Below are 17,849 nucleotides of genomic sequence, written 5' to 3'. Positions count from 1 at the left end.
GCCTTTTCTTTTCGGGTAGACTTTTCAATCAATTAGTGTTTGAGTTTAAATCCTCTAAAATATAAAATTTGCGACCCATTAATTCTAAAATGGACCAAAGACTTTTGAAAAGTGAACGAAAAGAAAAGAGATACATCAGACACATTATTTGTGGTCGTGACGTTTTTCTTTAATTTTAAAAAATATAGTAATTTCATATTTTATTTATTTTTAAAATTAGATTAGATAAGATAATATAAGATAATTTAAATTAATTAATTTGAATTGAATTCTTTTGGACTGATGCACTCAAGTCGTCGATTTCGTTCGAAACGTACGGAGGACAAGGAAGGGACCGGTCTTTTTCCATCGTCTTATAGCAAGTGAAAGACCTTTCTGATGAAAAAAAAAAATAAAAAATGAACTGAGAAATTAATGCAGCCCAGCTTTAATATAAAGGCGCGAGTCCGCAAAAATTAGCATGAAGCGACTTGACTTTAAACGATGTAATAAAATGATATTTGCAAATTGGACGTCCCAGTGCTCATCACATGATGAACAATTAGATTGTTCAAATTTTAATTTAAATGGTTTAATCTTAGATGTTTTATTTTTATATTTTATTTAAATAAAAATTATAATTATAAATGATAATGAACATACTCTATCATTAATCTGAATAATGCAGATTTAACTTGAATAATTTAATTTAATATTAGAAATTATTATAAATTTTATAAAAATAACTATCCAAATATATTTTAGATTGTTTGGATTTAAAATTTTTAAGTTGCAACTTTCTTTTTATTTTTTTTAATGTGTCAGTTTGAATATTATTTTTATTTTTATTTTTTAATATTATATTTACTAAAATAAAAATTATAAAAAAATATATTAAATTAGACCGCATACATTAATGATAAAATAAATTTATTAAAATTTTATAATTTTTTATAATAAATATAAAAAATCTTAAAATTTAGATCTAAATTTAATATTAATTTGAACATTCTAAATGTTCATTAGGCGAGGAGCACCACCAAAGCCAAACGCAAATGGGTGTGCGCACAATTCGTAGCTTTCAGAAACAAGCACGCCCAAAAGTGTATCCACTTTTTTTTTTAATCTCTTATTTATTTATTTTCCACCCCGACAACGCTTTTTTAATAGTCCCAGAAATGAATGAAACAAACACTAGGGAATCGTCACATTTATACATATTATTGCTTCATCTATCTCTCAAGTTGCGAAGGCATACGTTTTCTGCAATAAAGATAAGTATAGCGTCTCTGATTGAACAGCATTTTCTCTCAAAAGCTATGTAAACGGTCAAAGATCCAAAAATAAAAATCAGCGTTACAACCAGAACGAATCATTGCGATCAATTATTTATCCGAAACCAAAGTCTCCATCTAACCAGACGGGTCGACTTCCTTTGTCCAATTTAATACGAATCATGCACCCATGCCTCCTCTTAAATTATTGAAACTCTCTATAATGCTTTCACTTTTTCACTTGTTCTGAGAGAGATATAGGGCCTATTTAAAATTATTTTTATTTTATTATTTTGAGAATTAGTAATTTATAAAATATGTTTTGAAAATAAAAAAAAAATAAAATGGGTGTTTTTCACATTCCCGCTTGTTCTGCAGAATAATAACCCTATAACACCAACAAAAAGGTTTCTATTCTACTATTCTACAAAACCATATTTTTTTATCTTTCAAAATACTTTTTGAAAATATGTTATTAAATAAATTTTTTTGATTTTTTTTATTTTGAAGAACAAAAAATATTTCTAGAACAGGTTGTCAAACAGCCTTATATATGCTGATCCAGCTTTCTTGAACAAACCCTAACAATGTTCTAGATTTTGGGATTGAAAGTGGGGCATCAGCCCGAGAAAATTACATAGAAATCAGTCTTGGGTACTAGGCACCCATAATATCTCAATGCAGAAGCTCTAGCAACCCTCTAGGAGGATTAGTTAGCACACCTGTAAGCCATGCTTCTGGCTCAGACTACAATTTACTAACCCTAATAATGTCTTTATTAATGTACGTGCATGGAACTCCTTTGAAACCCTTATCATGGAAGACGCAATTGTGGTCAATATGCATAGGCAGTGTCCAGTGATATATGTAAACAAATTAGGTGATGAGAAAGCTGCGGAGCAGAGAGAGAGAGAGAGAGAGAGAGAGACCTTTATGAATATGGTGATTTGAGTTACAGACTGTCTAATTGTAGTGCACTTGGAACGTAAATGATAAACTTTGTTGGCGCCGGGAATATCTGTTTTGCCTTTTTTGAATGTGTTTCCTGTATCCATGACTTTATTACTTTTCATAAAGACAAAAGTGAAAAGCAGTGCGATTCCTTGGACCAAAACAGTGATTCTAATTTCCCCATGTCTTGTTGAATTTCTCCCTCTTGTCAGGCTCGATACACTCGTTTATTTAATGCCCATAATTAGCCTCAAATAACATATTGCGTGGAGGCATATATTATATTTAGAAGGCAGAATCACATTTAAAAACCTCTTAACAAAATTATTTACATACAAAGACATCTAACAACAAGTCTCATTAAAAAAAAAAACAACGAATTATATTCTCATTTTAACAATTCATTTTTTATTGATCATTATCTTTGAATAATTTTCTTAAATCATCCTTGGATGTGATTCTCCTTATTTAAAAGCATACTAGTAAACAATAAGATATGCATTTTAGTTTTGAAAAATAGCAATTAAGGACCTCAAAAATTATTAATTACAACTGGAGATATTAAATTATCAAAATTTCAATAATAAACTATAATCCTTACTTGAATTAAAAAACATATATGAGTTTATAAAATTACATTTGAGTAAAGAAAAATTATTACTATGGGTTGGAATTATTGTTAATATCAATTGAAAAAATTAGGATCCACATTTGGAAATGGAATCAATAATAATTATAACACATAATCAACTGATGTTAATAATAGCTCCAACTCATAATAGTAATTTTAATAATGCCTATATATTAACAAGTATAAAAATTTATAAGTGATTGATTTTACATTCAGAAATAACTTTGATAAATTTTTAAGTGATTGCCATATATTTATAAATATTTTTGAAAAGTTTTAGGAGTGAATTTTAGTGTTATACAGGAAACAACCCATCCTCAAGTTTAAGTTCTAGTTTTTTTCAATTAAAATTAATAACAGTCTCAGTCCATCGTAATTTCAACAATATCTTTTTTTATTTTTTTCAAGTGAGGACAATTTTTAATTTTATAAATCTATATATGTTTTTAACTCTAAATAAGAACTACAGTCTATTATTAATATTTTAATAATTTAGAGTTTTTAATTAAAATCAATGATCTTATGAAATCTTTAGTTATCATTTTTCCTTTTAATTTACCCATCGTGTATGTAGATAACAGTACTCGACAAGTTGTTTCAGAATTCAGACTTTTCTGCGAAATGTTCAGTGATCAAAACTACTCGTTGTGCTCTATGATGGGATTACTTTAAAATTTATATGCATTAATTATTTTACGCAGATCATAAAAAGATTTAATCGGCAAACAAGGTCAAACACAAGTATCTCTTTCTTTTGTCTCTTCAAAAATCTGTAGAGCCTGCAATGTAAAGCGCGATGACATTGCTTGTTAAGCGTGGTTTTGTTTCGTTGGATGCAACTGACTTCTCGGATGAGTTTTTATGCAAAATCGAAATTCCAATCTTTCTCTCTCTTTCTGGTCGTAACGTTTGTAGCTTTGGGTTACGTGCTTGAGAAATTTTTAAGCAAATCAGTTGCATTGCATTATTTACTATCTCTCAAATTAAAATATTTTAAATAATCTAAATAAAATTTTATATAATATTTTAAAATTAATTTTATTTTTTTATAATAAAATGTAAATTTAATTTCTTACCTTTTCTGTACATGCTTTCTGACTATGCTAGAGATCTCTCTAAAACCAAGGAAAAAAAAAAAACACGAACTGCCAATGCCATATCATTTGAAGAGATCGAGGATATATAAATCTGAAGCATTAGCAGATTTGGATTTAAATCCTCTAACATTAAGATTGATGAATTTAAATAGTAAAATTTTTTAAAAGTATTTTCATTCATTTTATTTTATTTTTATAAAATATAAAATTTTCTCTCCTTTGTTAAAAAGAAAAACTTCACACATAAATTTATCAATAGCACCTTTAGAAAATTTCAATCCATTAAATTTGTGTGTGCTTTTTAAGCATATTTTATTAGATTTTCAATTAAAATACAATAAATGCACAGTTATCTAGCATTACTTTGACAGATGGATAATCAAACAACGAAACTAGGTGTAGTTTTCCACCTTTATTAACAAACCAAAATCATAAAGTGATTGCCATAATATGATTAAATAACAACATATTTAACATAATATTCTCATCAAAGAATCTACGCAACTTGTCTGCCAGCTTAAGGAGAAATTTTATATGCACCTATAAATGAAAGATCAGGCAGTAAACCAAAGTTGAGGGTAGGCCTACACAACCGACAGACTGAACAGAACTCTGGCCTTACTCAAAGTCTATTTCTTTTCACGAGAAGGACAAGATCAGGGAACTTATAGTCTAATCTAATTCTAACCTAACTTGAAGTTGAACAGAATTAAACTAATCAAGTAGAATTGAAAAATTAGTTCTAACGATGGTCTAGTTCGGTATCTCATTTTCTTTTCTTTCCTTTTTTTTTAATTAGAGACAATTGTTTATCTCAATTTAATAAACTTGAGATAATAAAATTACCTTAGTCATATAAAATTTATCATCACAACAACAAACTTAACTTATTATTATAAAAAATTAATTATATTTATATTAAATAAATTTATAGGACATGACTGGACTAAATGATCCAAATGCTCAGTTTTCTATTCAATCTAACCTAAAAATAGAATGTTTTTTTTTTGTCTTATTTGTCTTGAATAACCAATTTTTAGCCAAATAGGACCGGACTGAGTTGCTTTAGGTTGGACTAAATTCAAGGACTTTTGAACAGTCCTAGTTGAGCTTGTGCGCATGAAACTGAGACTTTCGCTGGTTAGAAAGTCTTTTTTGTGCGCGCGCGTCCTTGATTTGATACGTAGATAGCTTTTAGATTATGATCTGACCAAATTATCATTTAACACGTTCAAACAGATAATATACATCATACAACAAAAATATCTCTAGTTAATTTGTAATTTATTCAACAAAACATGCCGCGTCAACATAATTATTTAGTCATAATTTAAAATTGAAGAAAACTGGACTACCAACATACCAAAAATGAAGAACATTTCTGACTTGAACTGATATTTCACCAGCTAAAAGAATACAAGTACAGCTCTGGCCCATGTATTTTAGCCGTTTGCTTCCTGTTTGTCATCACATGAATTTGACACGTCAGTTTTGGATCCGATCCATGCGTTAGTGCGGATTGATTTTTTTTAGCCAAACAGTAGCACCGATTAACGTCTACAAGAACACGACTTTTATACAAATTCAATAATATTCCAAATATTGGAAAAATTATTCTCCTACATAAACGAGACACAGTAGGAATACAGTCTACTCAATTTCTAATGTTAAAAAGGAATCTAAAGGGACAACGCAGATATGATAGAAACCCCAACGTTGTCACGTAAAGCACGAGCGTATTTATTAGGCCTTGAGAGTGATATATTTAATTTACGTGAATGCAATAGTTGCAATAAAAAAAATTGATGTTTCGAGATCGAAAGTCCCTGATTAATAAATAAGAGGTTTCATGTAGTGTTTAAATACCATATGCTCTCAGATTGAACCCTTTGAGATGAAAAATGTCTCTCTCTCCTCTCTCTCTCCTGTTTCCCGGATTTTAATATGTGTCATTTCTAAGTTCCGAGGACTGACAATGCATCCATGCATGTATCATTAGAAAGAAATTGGAGCATATGGCGACAAAAACTAATTGATTAAATGACAGTGAATAATAATATAATTATACAACTATATATTGCTTTTGTTCCTACCATTTCTAATCCAAATTTTACACTTCTTCGTGGACAAGCTTCTGCTATTATAAATCCCTATGAACATAGCCCCGTGATCGCCACGAATTAAAGAAAGAAATGCATGGCTTGTTTATTAGCCAACAAATGCAGCATCTTTTCACCTGCTTATGAATATTTTTAAGAAAACAGATAAAGAAGACACGTAACAAATTAATAAAATACTCCGTGTAGGCGATCCAGCACATAATTCCATTAATTAAAATAATCACCGAAGAGTATTATAGGGTTGTGCTGCTATGACAGGTATATTAATTGGAGTTAGCTATATTTATGTATAATGCCAGTGCTTCTCGTTAATCAAGGACCGCAACACTTTGTTTTTATTTTTTAATTCTAATTTTCAAAGAGGGGTCCAAATTAATTAAATTCATGGACGGAGATAAGCCTTTTACTAAATTTGAATCTGTTGCGAATAGCTAGAGAGATGGAATCGTCCTTTCTTTTTCGTGGTCGTGGACGTCCAAATAAGACTTGTAATTTTCTAAGATCATTGTCATCACCAACTTAAAAAGATGAAAAACCCTATGATAGCCCACCAAACCAATCATAACCACACGATTAGCACTTCGCAGCATCGTTTTTCCACATCTCAATCCCATTATCCACTCCATTCCATTCATGTGTGTGTGTAGGATTGGCTCTTTCAATTAATAGTTTTTAAAAGTGTATATATATATATATGTGTGGATATGTCAAGGGACCTTTTTTAAAAAAAAAAATTGTTAGCTTTCATGACATCGAATTTTTTGAGCATGTCTGGATTACAGGCAACCTTAATTTGTATGGTCTTGATCTTAATCATTTCACTAACTTGTAAAATAATCACAGAGGGTATTGTATACAAGTCCATTTTATAATTCAAAGGGAGTAGATTTTTTGAGAATTAAATCAAGATTTCTAGATTCATCGAACTAGTAGCCCGATATCCTTATTGAAACAAGGAAACGATTGGAAAGGTTTTCACTTATCTTTTGCCTTGCCTTTTTATGTACTTTCGATTTTCCTCATTTTTGCGTGCCCATCTTCCTTTTTCCCCTTTTTATCACAATTGCATGTCTATTCTTTTTCTGTTTTTATTTTTAAACGATCATATTCTAGATCAATTCATTATCAGGCCGCTCAGATAAAAAGTAATTCTCCACATTACCACATGTATTTGATTTCTCAAATGAATCCTTTCCACCAGGACTTGGGTTAACAGCATATTTGTTTCTTTTTTTGGGGACCGTTATCATTGCATGCTGCTACAATAATCATCGTAATATAGATGCAGCTGAGTTGGGTCAAGCCCGCCAAGACATGGACGGGCTTACCAGAACAGGCCAGAGCCTAGTTTGGGTTGGGGCCTTGTTGCAGTTTTGTTAGAACGGGCCTGATCCCTTTAATGACAAACCCCAGCCTGTATCACAGAATGATTCTGGACTTAATAAAAATGAGAATGGATCCCTGAAATTAAAAATCTTCGAATTTCATCAAGTCCATTTTTTTATGAAAGAGAGAGAGAGAGAGAATTTTATGATTTATAAAAGAAAAAATTAATATTTTAATTCTCTAATTTTTAACTTACTTGTAACTTAATCCCTTAACTATGACTCACTGCGACTCAATCTCTTAACTATAACTCATCTATGACTCAGTCCCTCAACTTTTGATTTACTTTTAATCCAATCCCTTAACTTTTGTTAACTCTACTTTTTTATGTTAGTTTAAATTTTACATCAAAGAGCAAGAGGAGGGTATTTTAGAGCAAAATATTAATATTTCTTTTATTCCTTTTATTTGATAAGGAAATTTAAAAAAATTAAAAAATAAGGATCAAGTTATAAGTGAGACAAAAATTGAGGGATTGAATTGCAGCGAATCATAATTAAGGAATTAAGTTACAGTAAATTATAATTGAATGATTGAGTTACATGTGAGTTAAAAGTTAAAGAATTAAAAGATTAATCTTCTCTTTATAAAAAATAATAACATGAGAGATAAAAAAATTCACAAAAATTCATGGATATTAAAGGATTTTCTCTTTATAAAAATTCTACTATTCCATAAAAAATAAAAGGATTCTATGATTCTATTTCCCTTCAAGAGATGATAATTAAGAATAAATAAAACGCAACCTCTCACGCAAAATTCTTCATCGACAAACGAATATCTACATTTAACTTTCGAGATCTTTGATAATTTCAACTTGTGACATCTTAATTCCCATCAAATACAACTTAGTTGAACATCTTTATATATAATTCTCGTGACACTCGTAGAGATATTTCCATTGGCATAAACTATGAATGAAGTTCAGATGTTCAACATGATGGGCAAGAGTATAAGCCATCCATTCCAATAAATCAGAGCAAAAAAAATTAGGTTTATGTATTTGAGATTCAGAAAACTCTAATGTGTTCCGCAAGGGGCATCGTCGATTTGTTCTTAACCGTCCCTTTTGAAACCCCCATTCGTCGGATTCATTGTTCTTCTCGACTTCTCGGCAAAGCCAGCAGTATGATACAGATATGCTCTCTTACTTATCTGCCTCTTCTTGATTCTTTATATCTACCTTGGATCTCTCATGCCCACTGGCAAAGAGGTCAAGAAAGGATTCAAAAACTATCCATTCATTTGAGCTTTATCGGATTTTGCTAAGAATCGGCGTCATTTTTTGGCTTGGACTACCGAAATCCTTCATGACTACCCCACGCATATAGCTTTTTTGGTTCATCTCGACAATGTCCTTGGCATCATCATAGCCAACCCAGACAATGTAGAACATATTGTCAAGACTAACTTTGATAACTACCCTAAAGCCCCCGAATGATTGACATTCTCCAAGATTTCTTGGGCACCAAAATCTTCAACGTCAACGGCCATCTCTGGAGAGTTTAGAGGAAAACTGCTAACTACGAGTTCAACTCTAAATCTCTCCGCAGCTTCACCATGCACAACATCGCCTTCGAAATTCATTCAAGGCTACTTCCCATCTCGAAATTCATTCACTTTTTGCAGGACATCCTGGAGCGTTTCGCCTCCGACAACATTTGCAAGTTGGTATTCAATGTCGACCCTGAATGTCTTGCCGATGATGAAACCTTCAGAGTGCAACTAATGCATGCCTTCAACGAAGCCATGACGTTGTGCTCCGAGAGGTTCCTGTCCATCTTAGCATATTTGTTCAAGATCAAGAACTGGTTGAACGTAGGATCAGAGTAGAGGGCTAAAGAATCAATCAAAGCAGTACACAAGTTCATGAATGAGGTCATAAGGCCCAGATTAGCAGCTAACAACAAACCCAATCGGGAAGAAGATTTGTTGTCCTGATTCGTGGGAGCGGAACACAACTCTCTTGAGTTCTTGTGAGACATGGTAGTAAGCTTCATCCTACACGATGTCATCAAGGCTGAGCTAGTTGTTTTAGATATTATCATCAAGACCAGATGTGAAATAAAAAATAAGAGAAGGGCTTAAAGAAATTCACCATCGAAAAGGGAGAAAGATAGAGGACGGGAAGTTAGAGTACGAGGGGTTGAGAGAGATGCTCTATTTGGAAGCAGCAATATCGAAGGCAATGAGGCTATACCCATTGAGATCGACAGACACGAGAACACACGTGAGGGACGACATGTTACCGGACAAGACGGTGGTGAAGAAAAGATAGTTCGTAACATACAATACATATGCGATGGGAAGGATGGAGAGGCTGTGGGGGGAAGATTGTAAGGAATTCAAGCCTGAAAGGTGGATGGAGAATGGTGTGTGCAAAGGAGTGAGTCCGTCTAGATATTTGATGTTTCACGGAGGTCCGAGGTTGTGTTTAGGGAAATCGTTTGCTTACATTCAGATGAAGGGTGCGTTTAGCTTTCAGTTTGTCAAAAGTCAATTTGATGAAAGTTTATTTAGCAAAAGTCAGTTTGACGAAAGTTAGTTATTGTAACGAAATTTGTGTTTGGATACATTTTTTCAAAAGTCAGTTTGGTAAACTGAAAGTTGTTTGGATTAATAAAAATTTATGCTTTTAAATGTACTTTTTAATATGTAATTACCAAAAAGGATATTGATTTATGATAATTTATAATTTTTATTATACAAATGTAATATATTAAAAATATTTAAAAAATGTGAAAAAAATTAAAATAACATAAAATTTAAAATGTTAAATAATAAGAATAAAAAATATAAAATTTAATTTTGAAAAAAAAATGTAATAAATAGTTAAACATTAATTAATATTGAATAGTTACATGATTAACGATTCGATCTATAATATGCAATATGATCTCTAATAGAATCCCGAACCCTATTCATCTTTTTATCAGAAGTTACACTTAAAATTCTTGAAATTATTGATGAAAATTCATACTCATCATTATCATCGTTAGTGTTAACCATATTTTCATCCTCAAAACACCTAAAGTCAGAATCAGTTACAAATTTTCTTTTAATAAAATTATGTATAGCCATTGTTGCACCAATAATACGAACTTGCTGCACAAATGGATAGCTAGGCATGTGTCGTAAGATTGTGAATCTATTTTTTCAAACCCTAAAAGTTTTTTCAATCGTGGTCTTTAAGCTTGAATGATAATAATTGAAAACCTCATTATTGTTTGCAAATCCAGATGAATGCCTGAAATCTGGGAGATGATATCTATGAGATCTATAAGGACTTAAATATCCACGTGGCATTGGATAGTCAGCATCTAACAAATAATATTTACCTATTAATAAAAAAACAAAAATTGTAAGATCCTAAAAAATATTAAATTTTTTTAAATTAGATAAATATGAAATATACCTTGGGGTAGATGTGAAAATTTCATGTCCAGCCTTATGAGTGCATAGTCAAATAAACGAGCATCATGAGCAGTCCCTTCCTATCCAGCCATGACATAAGTGAAGCACATATCCCAATCACATGCAGCCATTATATTTTGTATTAGAATACCTTTCCTTTTAATATATTTCCTTTGCTCTTCAACACTGACCACACACGGGATATATGTTTCATCAATTGCTCCTATGGCATCTTTAAAGAATGGCCAATATCGCAGATCACCTAAAATTTTTAGATGAATATCTTGAAAAGTGTGATCTTTTGGTATATTCTTTTGCTAGCTTCTCATAAACATGTAATACATTTCTAAAATATTTGTGAACAGTCTCTGCTAAATGTTGAAATTATTCTTATGCCATCCTATTCCCCACTCCATGTCCAACAATATTTAGGAACATACTGACCATTTTATGAATCCATGTTCTTCTGGTTGGATGTAGGCCATGTTGCACCAGTTCGTCACAAAGTTAAAGAAAAACATCTTTTTCCATACGAAACATGTCATAACAATGCTGAGGATGCCTTTGTAAAATTTCTTGCACCCATGCATGATTTGATTGTGAACTGGTTCTACAAGGCTCTTTCAATAAGGTTATTGAGTACTTAGATACTATTGCAGTAATAGCCTCAACCTATCGTCTCCCACATGTACAAGTAATTGTAATAAGCGAGATTGCGAACTTTCATCTATAAAAACTGCATAACATAATTTAACAACCATTACACCATTGTTCATGACTTAACATATAAAATGCATAAAACAAGAGTCAAATAACACAGTAAATTTCAAAATAAATTAACAACATGAACGACACTAGCCAAATTTAAAACATTAAAAGGCAAGCTAGGATTGATCTAATTTACTTTTTTGTCCAAGCACTTCAAATAAGCCACTAATGCTCTTCTCTTTTGTTGTCCATAAGCCCAATATACCTGTCCCTTATAGTCTTATTTAGTAAGGCCACAGCACACTGTCCAAGAAGTGCCTTATTACAAGCAATCTCCTCAATTTTATAAAGTTCCTTTACAACATTCACCACATTTTGGTCAACTAATTTTGTTCCACCCTCTATAGAATTAAGAATTGACTTCAATGTTGAAAACCTATCCTCTTGTATAGACACTAATTGACTCACTGAATCAACCATCATTATTACAAGACATTTTTCCTTCTTGTTTTGACTACTTTCACCTCTCTTTCGCTTGCTCCCTAAATTAGTACCAATACTGTATGCATTATTCAAGTTAACCTGCCCAATTTCTGGGAGAACTCCTCCATTAATGTTTCTTACATCATCACTGTCTCCTAATCCTTCGGTCAAATTCAATTGAGGCCTTTATACATCTTACGGATTATTAGCCGCAGGTGTCCACATGTAAGTACCCCGTGCTACAATTGGCTAAAACAACTGTGTCAATTCTTGTGTAGATAGAAGTAGTCTATGTCTGAATTTCCTATACTCTGGATCCCCCTGCACATTTACAAGAATTGAGTCCAGCATATTTATAAAATAAAATATCAAATGTATAGCATGTCATACATAATTGTATAATTTAATCTTTTAATTCCACCACTCTTCTGGTGCTAAAAAAGTATTCTTTTTGCTATCCCATCCCAAACCTACCTCTTTGTTCAATGATTTGTCCCATATATTTCATTCTTTCCTTAAATTGTCCCATTTATTCTTCAATTGCTTCTTATCATAGCTTTTAAAGCTCAAAGCATTGAACTATTGCATTAGCACCTCCCAACCTTCCTTTGATAAGGTAGAGCCTTTACGCTCATTTTTTCTAACTTGCTGGAGAGCTAATTTAATGAACAATTTGGTCTCTTGGGTAGTCCATAGTGCCTTCTCTTTACTCATTTTTACTATCAAAATATCATATTCTCAATGAAAATGAAATTTGAGGAGTAAAAATCCATAATTGAGTTAGACTTAAATTATTAAAAATTTTACTATCCTTTTTTATCAATGAAAAGTCAATAATCATTGTATTTTGTTGTTTTTTTGGAAACAAAAAGAAAAAAGATTATTCAATTATGGTTAATTAACTACTTGTTATCTTAGCCACATATACTTGTTGAAAGAGGTTGTTATTTAAAAGCAGCCACAATCAGATGGCTTGACAATTTTTGGACTCACTCAACAATTCAAATCATATAATTCAATAATATGCATTAAAATAAGCAAGTTTGACCAAAAATTAGTAGTCTTTCTCATCCCTTCATTAGTTTTTAAAAAGTAAATGAGCTCAAATTTCTATCAAAATGAAACTGAAGAAAAAAAAACAAAGCAAGATAGAACAATTAACAGATCAATCACAAGAACATATTCCCAGAACACCATGTCATATTCCTAGAACATCGACAGATTAACAAAACAATCATAAAATATAGTCATAAATAATGATCGATCTCATCCATCCTATTACATGTTCTTATTCCATTTCAAACGCTTGGATACACTCATGTTTACATTTCAAAAGTGGATTTTAACTTTACAAATGTGAAATGTTGTTTGGGTCTCTTTTTTCAGATAAAATGTGCTTTCAAAACTAGCTTCCAGATATATTTGAAATGTGCTTTTTTTGAAAAGTGGATTTTGACTTTCAAAACAAGAAATGGAACATTATTTATAACTTTAAAAAACAGAGCAAGAACATGTGATGGGATAGATGATATCGATCATTATTTATGACTGTATTTTGTGATTGTTCTGTTGATCTGTTGATGTTCTGGGAATATGACACGATGTTCTAGGAATATGTTTAGTGACTGATCTATTGATTGTTCTATCTTGCTTTGTTTTTTTTCTTCAGTTTCATTTTGATAGGAATTTGAGCTCATTTACTTTTTAAAAATTGATGAAGGGATGAGAAAGACTATAAATTTCTAATCAAACTTGCTTATTTTAACATATACTATTGAATATATGATTTGAATTTTTGAATGAGTTTAGAAATTGTTAAGCCATCTGATTGTAGCTGCTTTTGAATAACAGTCTCTTTCAACAAGTATATGTGGCTAAGATAATAAGTGATTAATTAACCATGATTGAATAATCTTTTTCTCTTTTTGTTTCCAAAAAAACAAAAAAATACAATTATTATTGACTTTTCATTGATAAAAAAAGGATACTAAGATTTTTAATATTTTAAGTCTAACTCAATTATAGATTTTTACTCCTTAAATTTCATTTGTATTGAGAATATGATATTTTGATAGTAAAAATGAGTAAAGAGAAGGCACTATGAACTACCGAAGAGATCGAATTGTTCATTAAATTAGTTCTCTAGCAAGTTAGGAAAAATGAGCATAAAGGCTCTACCTTATTAAAGGAAGGTTGGGAGATGCTAATGCAACAGTTTAATGCTTTGAGTTCTAGAATCTATGATAAGAAGCAGTTGAAGAATAAATGGGATAATTTGGAGAAAGATTGTAATATATGGGATAAACCGTTGAACAAAGAGGCTGGTTTGGGATGGGATAGCAAAAAGAATATTGTTTCAGTACCAGAAGGGTAATGGAATCAAAAGATTAAGGTATACAATTATATATGGCATGTTATACACTTGATATTTTATTTTATAAATATATTGGACTCAGTTCTTGTAAATGTGCAGGAGAATCCTGAGTATAGAAAATTTAGACACAGACTACTTCTATATGTATAAAAATTGAAACAGTTGTTCCAGCCAATTATAGCATGGGGCACTTACATGTGGACACTTGTGGTTGATAATCTGCAAGATGTGTATAGGCCTCAATTGGATTTGACTGAAGGATCAAGAGACAGTGATGATGTAAGAAACATTAGTGGAAGAGCTCTCCTAGAAATTAGGCAGGTTAACTTGAATAATGCAAATAGTAGTGGTACTAATTCAGGGAGCAAGCAAAAGAGAGGTGAAAGTGGTCAAAATAAGAAGGGAAAATGTCTTGCAATGGTGATGGTTGATTCAGTGAGTCAATTGGTGTCCACACAAGAGGATAGGATTTCAACATTGAAGTCAATTCTTAATTCCATAGGGGGTGGAACAAAACCAATTGACCAAAATGTGGTAGATGTTGCAAAAAAACTTTATGGAATCGAGGAGATTGCTTGTAATGAGGCACTTCTTGGACAGTGTGATGTGGCCTTGCTAGATAAGATCGCAAGGGACATGTATATTGGACTTAGGGAGAACAAAAGAGAAGAGCATTAGTGGCCTATTTGAAGTGCTTGGGCAAAGAAGCAGATTAGATTAATCCTAGCTTGCCTTCTAATGTTTTAAATTTGGCTAGTGTCATTCATGTTGTTAATTTGTTTTGAAACTGACTATGTTATTTGACTCTTGTTTTATGTGTTTCTTATGTCAAGTCATGAATAATGGTGTAATAGTTATTAAATTATGTTATGCAGTTTTATGGATGAAAATTTGTAGTCTCGCTTATTACAATTACTTGTATATGCGAAAGACGATGAGGTTGAGGCTATTACTGTAATAGTATCTAATTACTCAACAACTTTATTGAAAGAGCCTTGTAGAACTAGTTCATAATCAGATCATGCATGGGTGCAAGAAATTTTGTAAGGGCATCCTCAGCATTGTTATGACATGTTTCGTATGGAAAAAGATGTTTTCCTTTAACTTTGTAATGAACTAGTGCAACATGGCCTACGTTCAACTAGAAGAACAGGGATTCATGAAATGATCGGTATGTTCCTAAATATTGTTGGACATGGAGTGGGGAATAGGATAGCACAAGAATGATTTCAACATTCAGCAAAGACTGTTCACAAACATTTTAAAAATGTATTGCATGCTTATAAGAAGCTAGCAAAGGAATATATCCAATTAAAAAATCGCACTTTTCAAGATATTCATTCAAAAATTTTAGGTGATCCCGATATTAGCCATTCTTTAAAAATGTCATAGGAGTAATTGATAGAATATATATCCCGTGTGTAGTTAGTGTTAAAGAGCAAGGGAAATATATTAAAAGGAAAGGTAACACAAAATATAATGGCCGCATGTGATTAGGATATGTGCTCCACTTATGTCATGGCTGGATGGGAAGGGATTGCTCATGATGCTTGTTTGTTTGACTATGCACTCACGAGGCCAGACATGAAATTTTCACATCCACCCCAAGGTATATTTCATATTTATCTATTTTAAAAAAATTAATATTTTTTAGGATCTTACAAGTTTTTTATTGGTAGGTAAATATTATTTGTTAGATGTCGGCTATTCAATGCCATGTGGATAGTTAGGTCCTTATAGATCTCATAGATATCATCTCTTAGATTTTAAGTGTTTTTCCAGATTTGCAAACAATAATGAGGTTTTCAATTATTATCATTCAAGTTTAAAGACCATGATTGAAAAGACTTTCAGGGTTTAGAAAAATAAATTCACAATCTTACGATACATGTCTAGCTATCCATTTGTGCAGCAAGTTCGTATTGTTGGTGTAACAATGGCTATACATAATTTTATTAGAAGAAATCTGTAATTGATTTTAAGTTTAAGCGTTTTGAGAATGAAAATATGGTTAACACTAACAATGATAATGACAAGCATGCATTTTCATCAAAAATTTCAAGTGCAATTTCAAGCGTAACTTCTGATAGAGAGATGAATAGAGTTTGAAATTCTATTAGAGATCATATTGTATAATATAGATCGAACCGTTAATCATGTAACTATTTAATATTAATGAATGTTTAACTATTTATTACATTTTTTTCCAAAATTAAATTTTATATTTTTTTATTCTTATTATTTAACATTTTAAATTTTATGTTATTTTAAATTTGTTTCACATTTTTTAAATATTTTTAATATATTACATTTGTATAATAAAAATTATAAATTATCATAAATCAATGTCTTTTTTCATCATTACATATTAAAAAATACATTTTAAAAGCATAAATTTTTATTAATCTAAACAACTTTTAGTTTGCCAAACTAACTTTTGAAAAAAATGTATCCAAATACAAATTTCGTTACAACAATTGACTTTTATCAAACTGACTTTTGTCAAATGAACTTTCATTAAACTGACTTTTGACAAACTGAAAACCAAACACACCCTTAAATGTTTCTATTCGGTCTATTAATGGCTAAATTCAAAAGGACATTGATGCTCTGTATTCTTGGGATATCGCTGCCGCAGCAATCTCCTATTACATACAACCCAGAGGTTATTAATAATAATAGCAAGCTCTTGCATTGAAAATCATATGTTTTCAAGTAACATGTTTTGTTTGGTTGCAAAACTTGGTTTGCTATAGCAAGTTGGTAAATACTTGTTCTGACAATTGTATTCAAACTCTCGACTACAAGTTTATTATTTTTTTTAATTTATTGTCAATTTATTCATAAACTTAAACTAAATATAAGTTTAGTTAAACTTACAAGTTAACTTTTCAAATTTATTGTTTTTATATTCATAGCTTATAAAATTATTTTAACTTGCTCATAAATTCAGATTAGATGTAAATTTAATTAAACTTGCTAAACTTATTATACTTTTACTAATTTGAATTAATTAGGTATATATTGTGTAGAATTTGATTTATAGGAACGATAAAACCCAATTCAAAAAATAAAAAATAAAACTTAAAAAGAAAAAAATTAAAAATAATAAAAATAATAAAAACAATAAAAACAAGAAATGACAAAAATAATAAGTTGCCTAGTTTTGAAATTTTTATGCTGAATATGATAATTTATCAATACATATGAATTTAATTTTGATAATTTATATTTGATGTGTATTTAAATTAAACTATGCTCATATTTGATATATATTTAAATTAAACTATTTTTAATAGTTATTTATTAATCAGACACAAACTTTTATGAGTTTACAATCTGAGTTCATATTTCCATCATAAGTTCAATTAAACTTGTGTGATTGACAACCTTGGTTCTGACTATTTTATTATTAAATGCTATATATGGAGT

The sequence above is a fragment of the Prosopis cineraria genome, unplaced genomic scaffold (genome assembly GCF_029017545.1).
Source record: "Prosopis cineraria cultivar Desert tree isolate PC_DT_omini unplaced genomic scaffold, ASM2901754v1 PC1, whole genome shotgun sequence".
Taxonomy (NCBI): Eukaryota; Viridiplantae; Streptophyta; class Magnoliopsida; order Fabales; family Fabaceae; genus Prosopis; species Prosopis cineraria.
Note: the sequence above shows the minus strand (reverse complement) of the source record.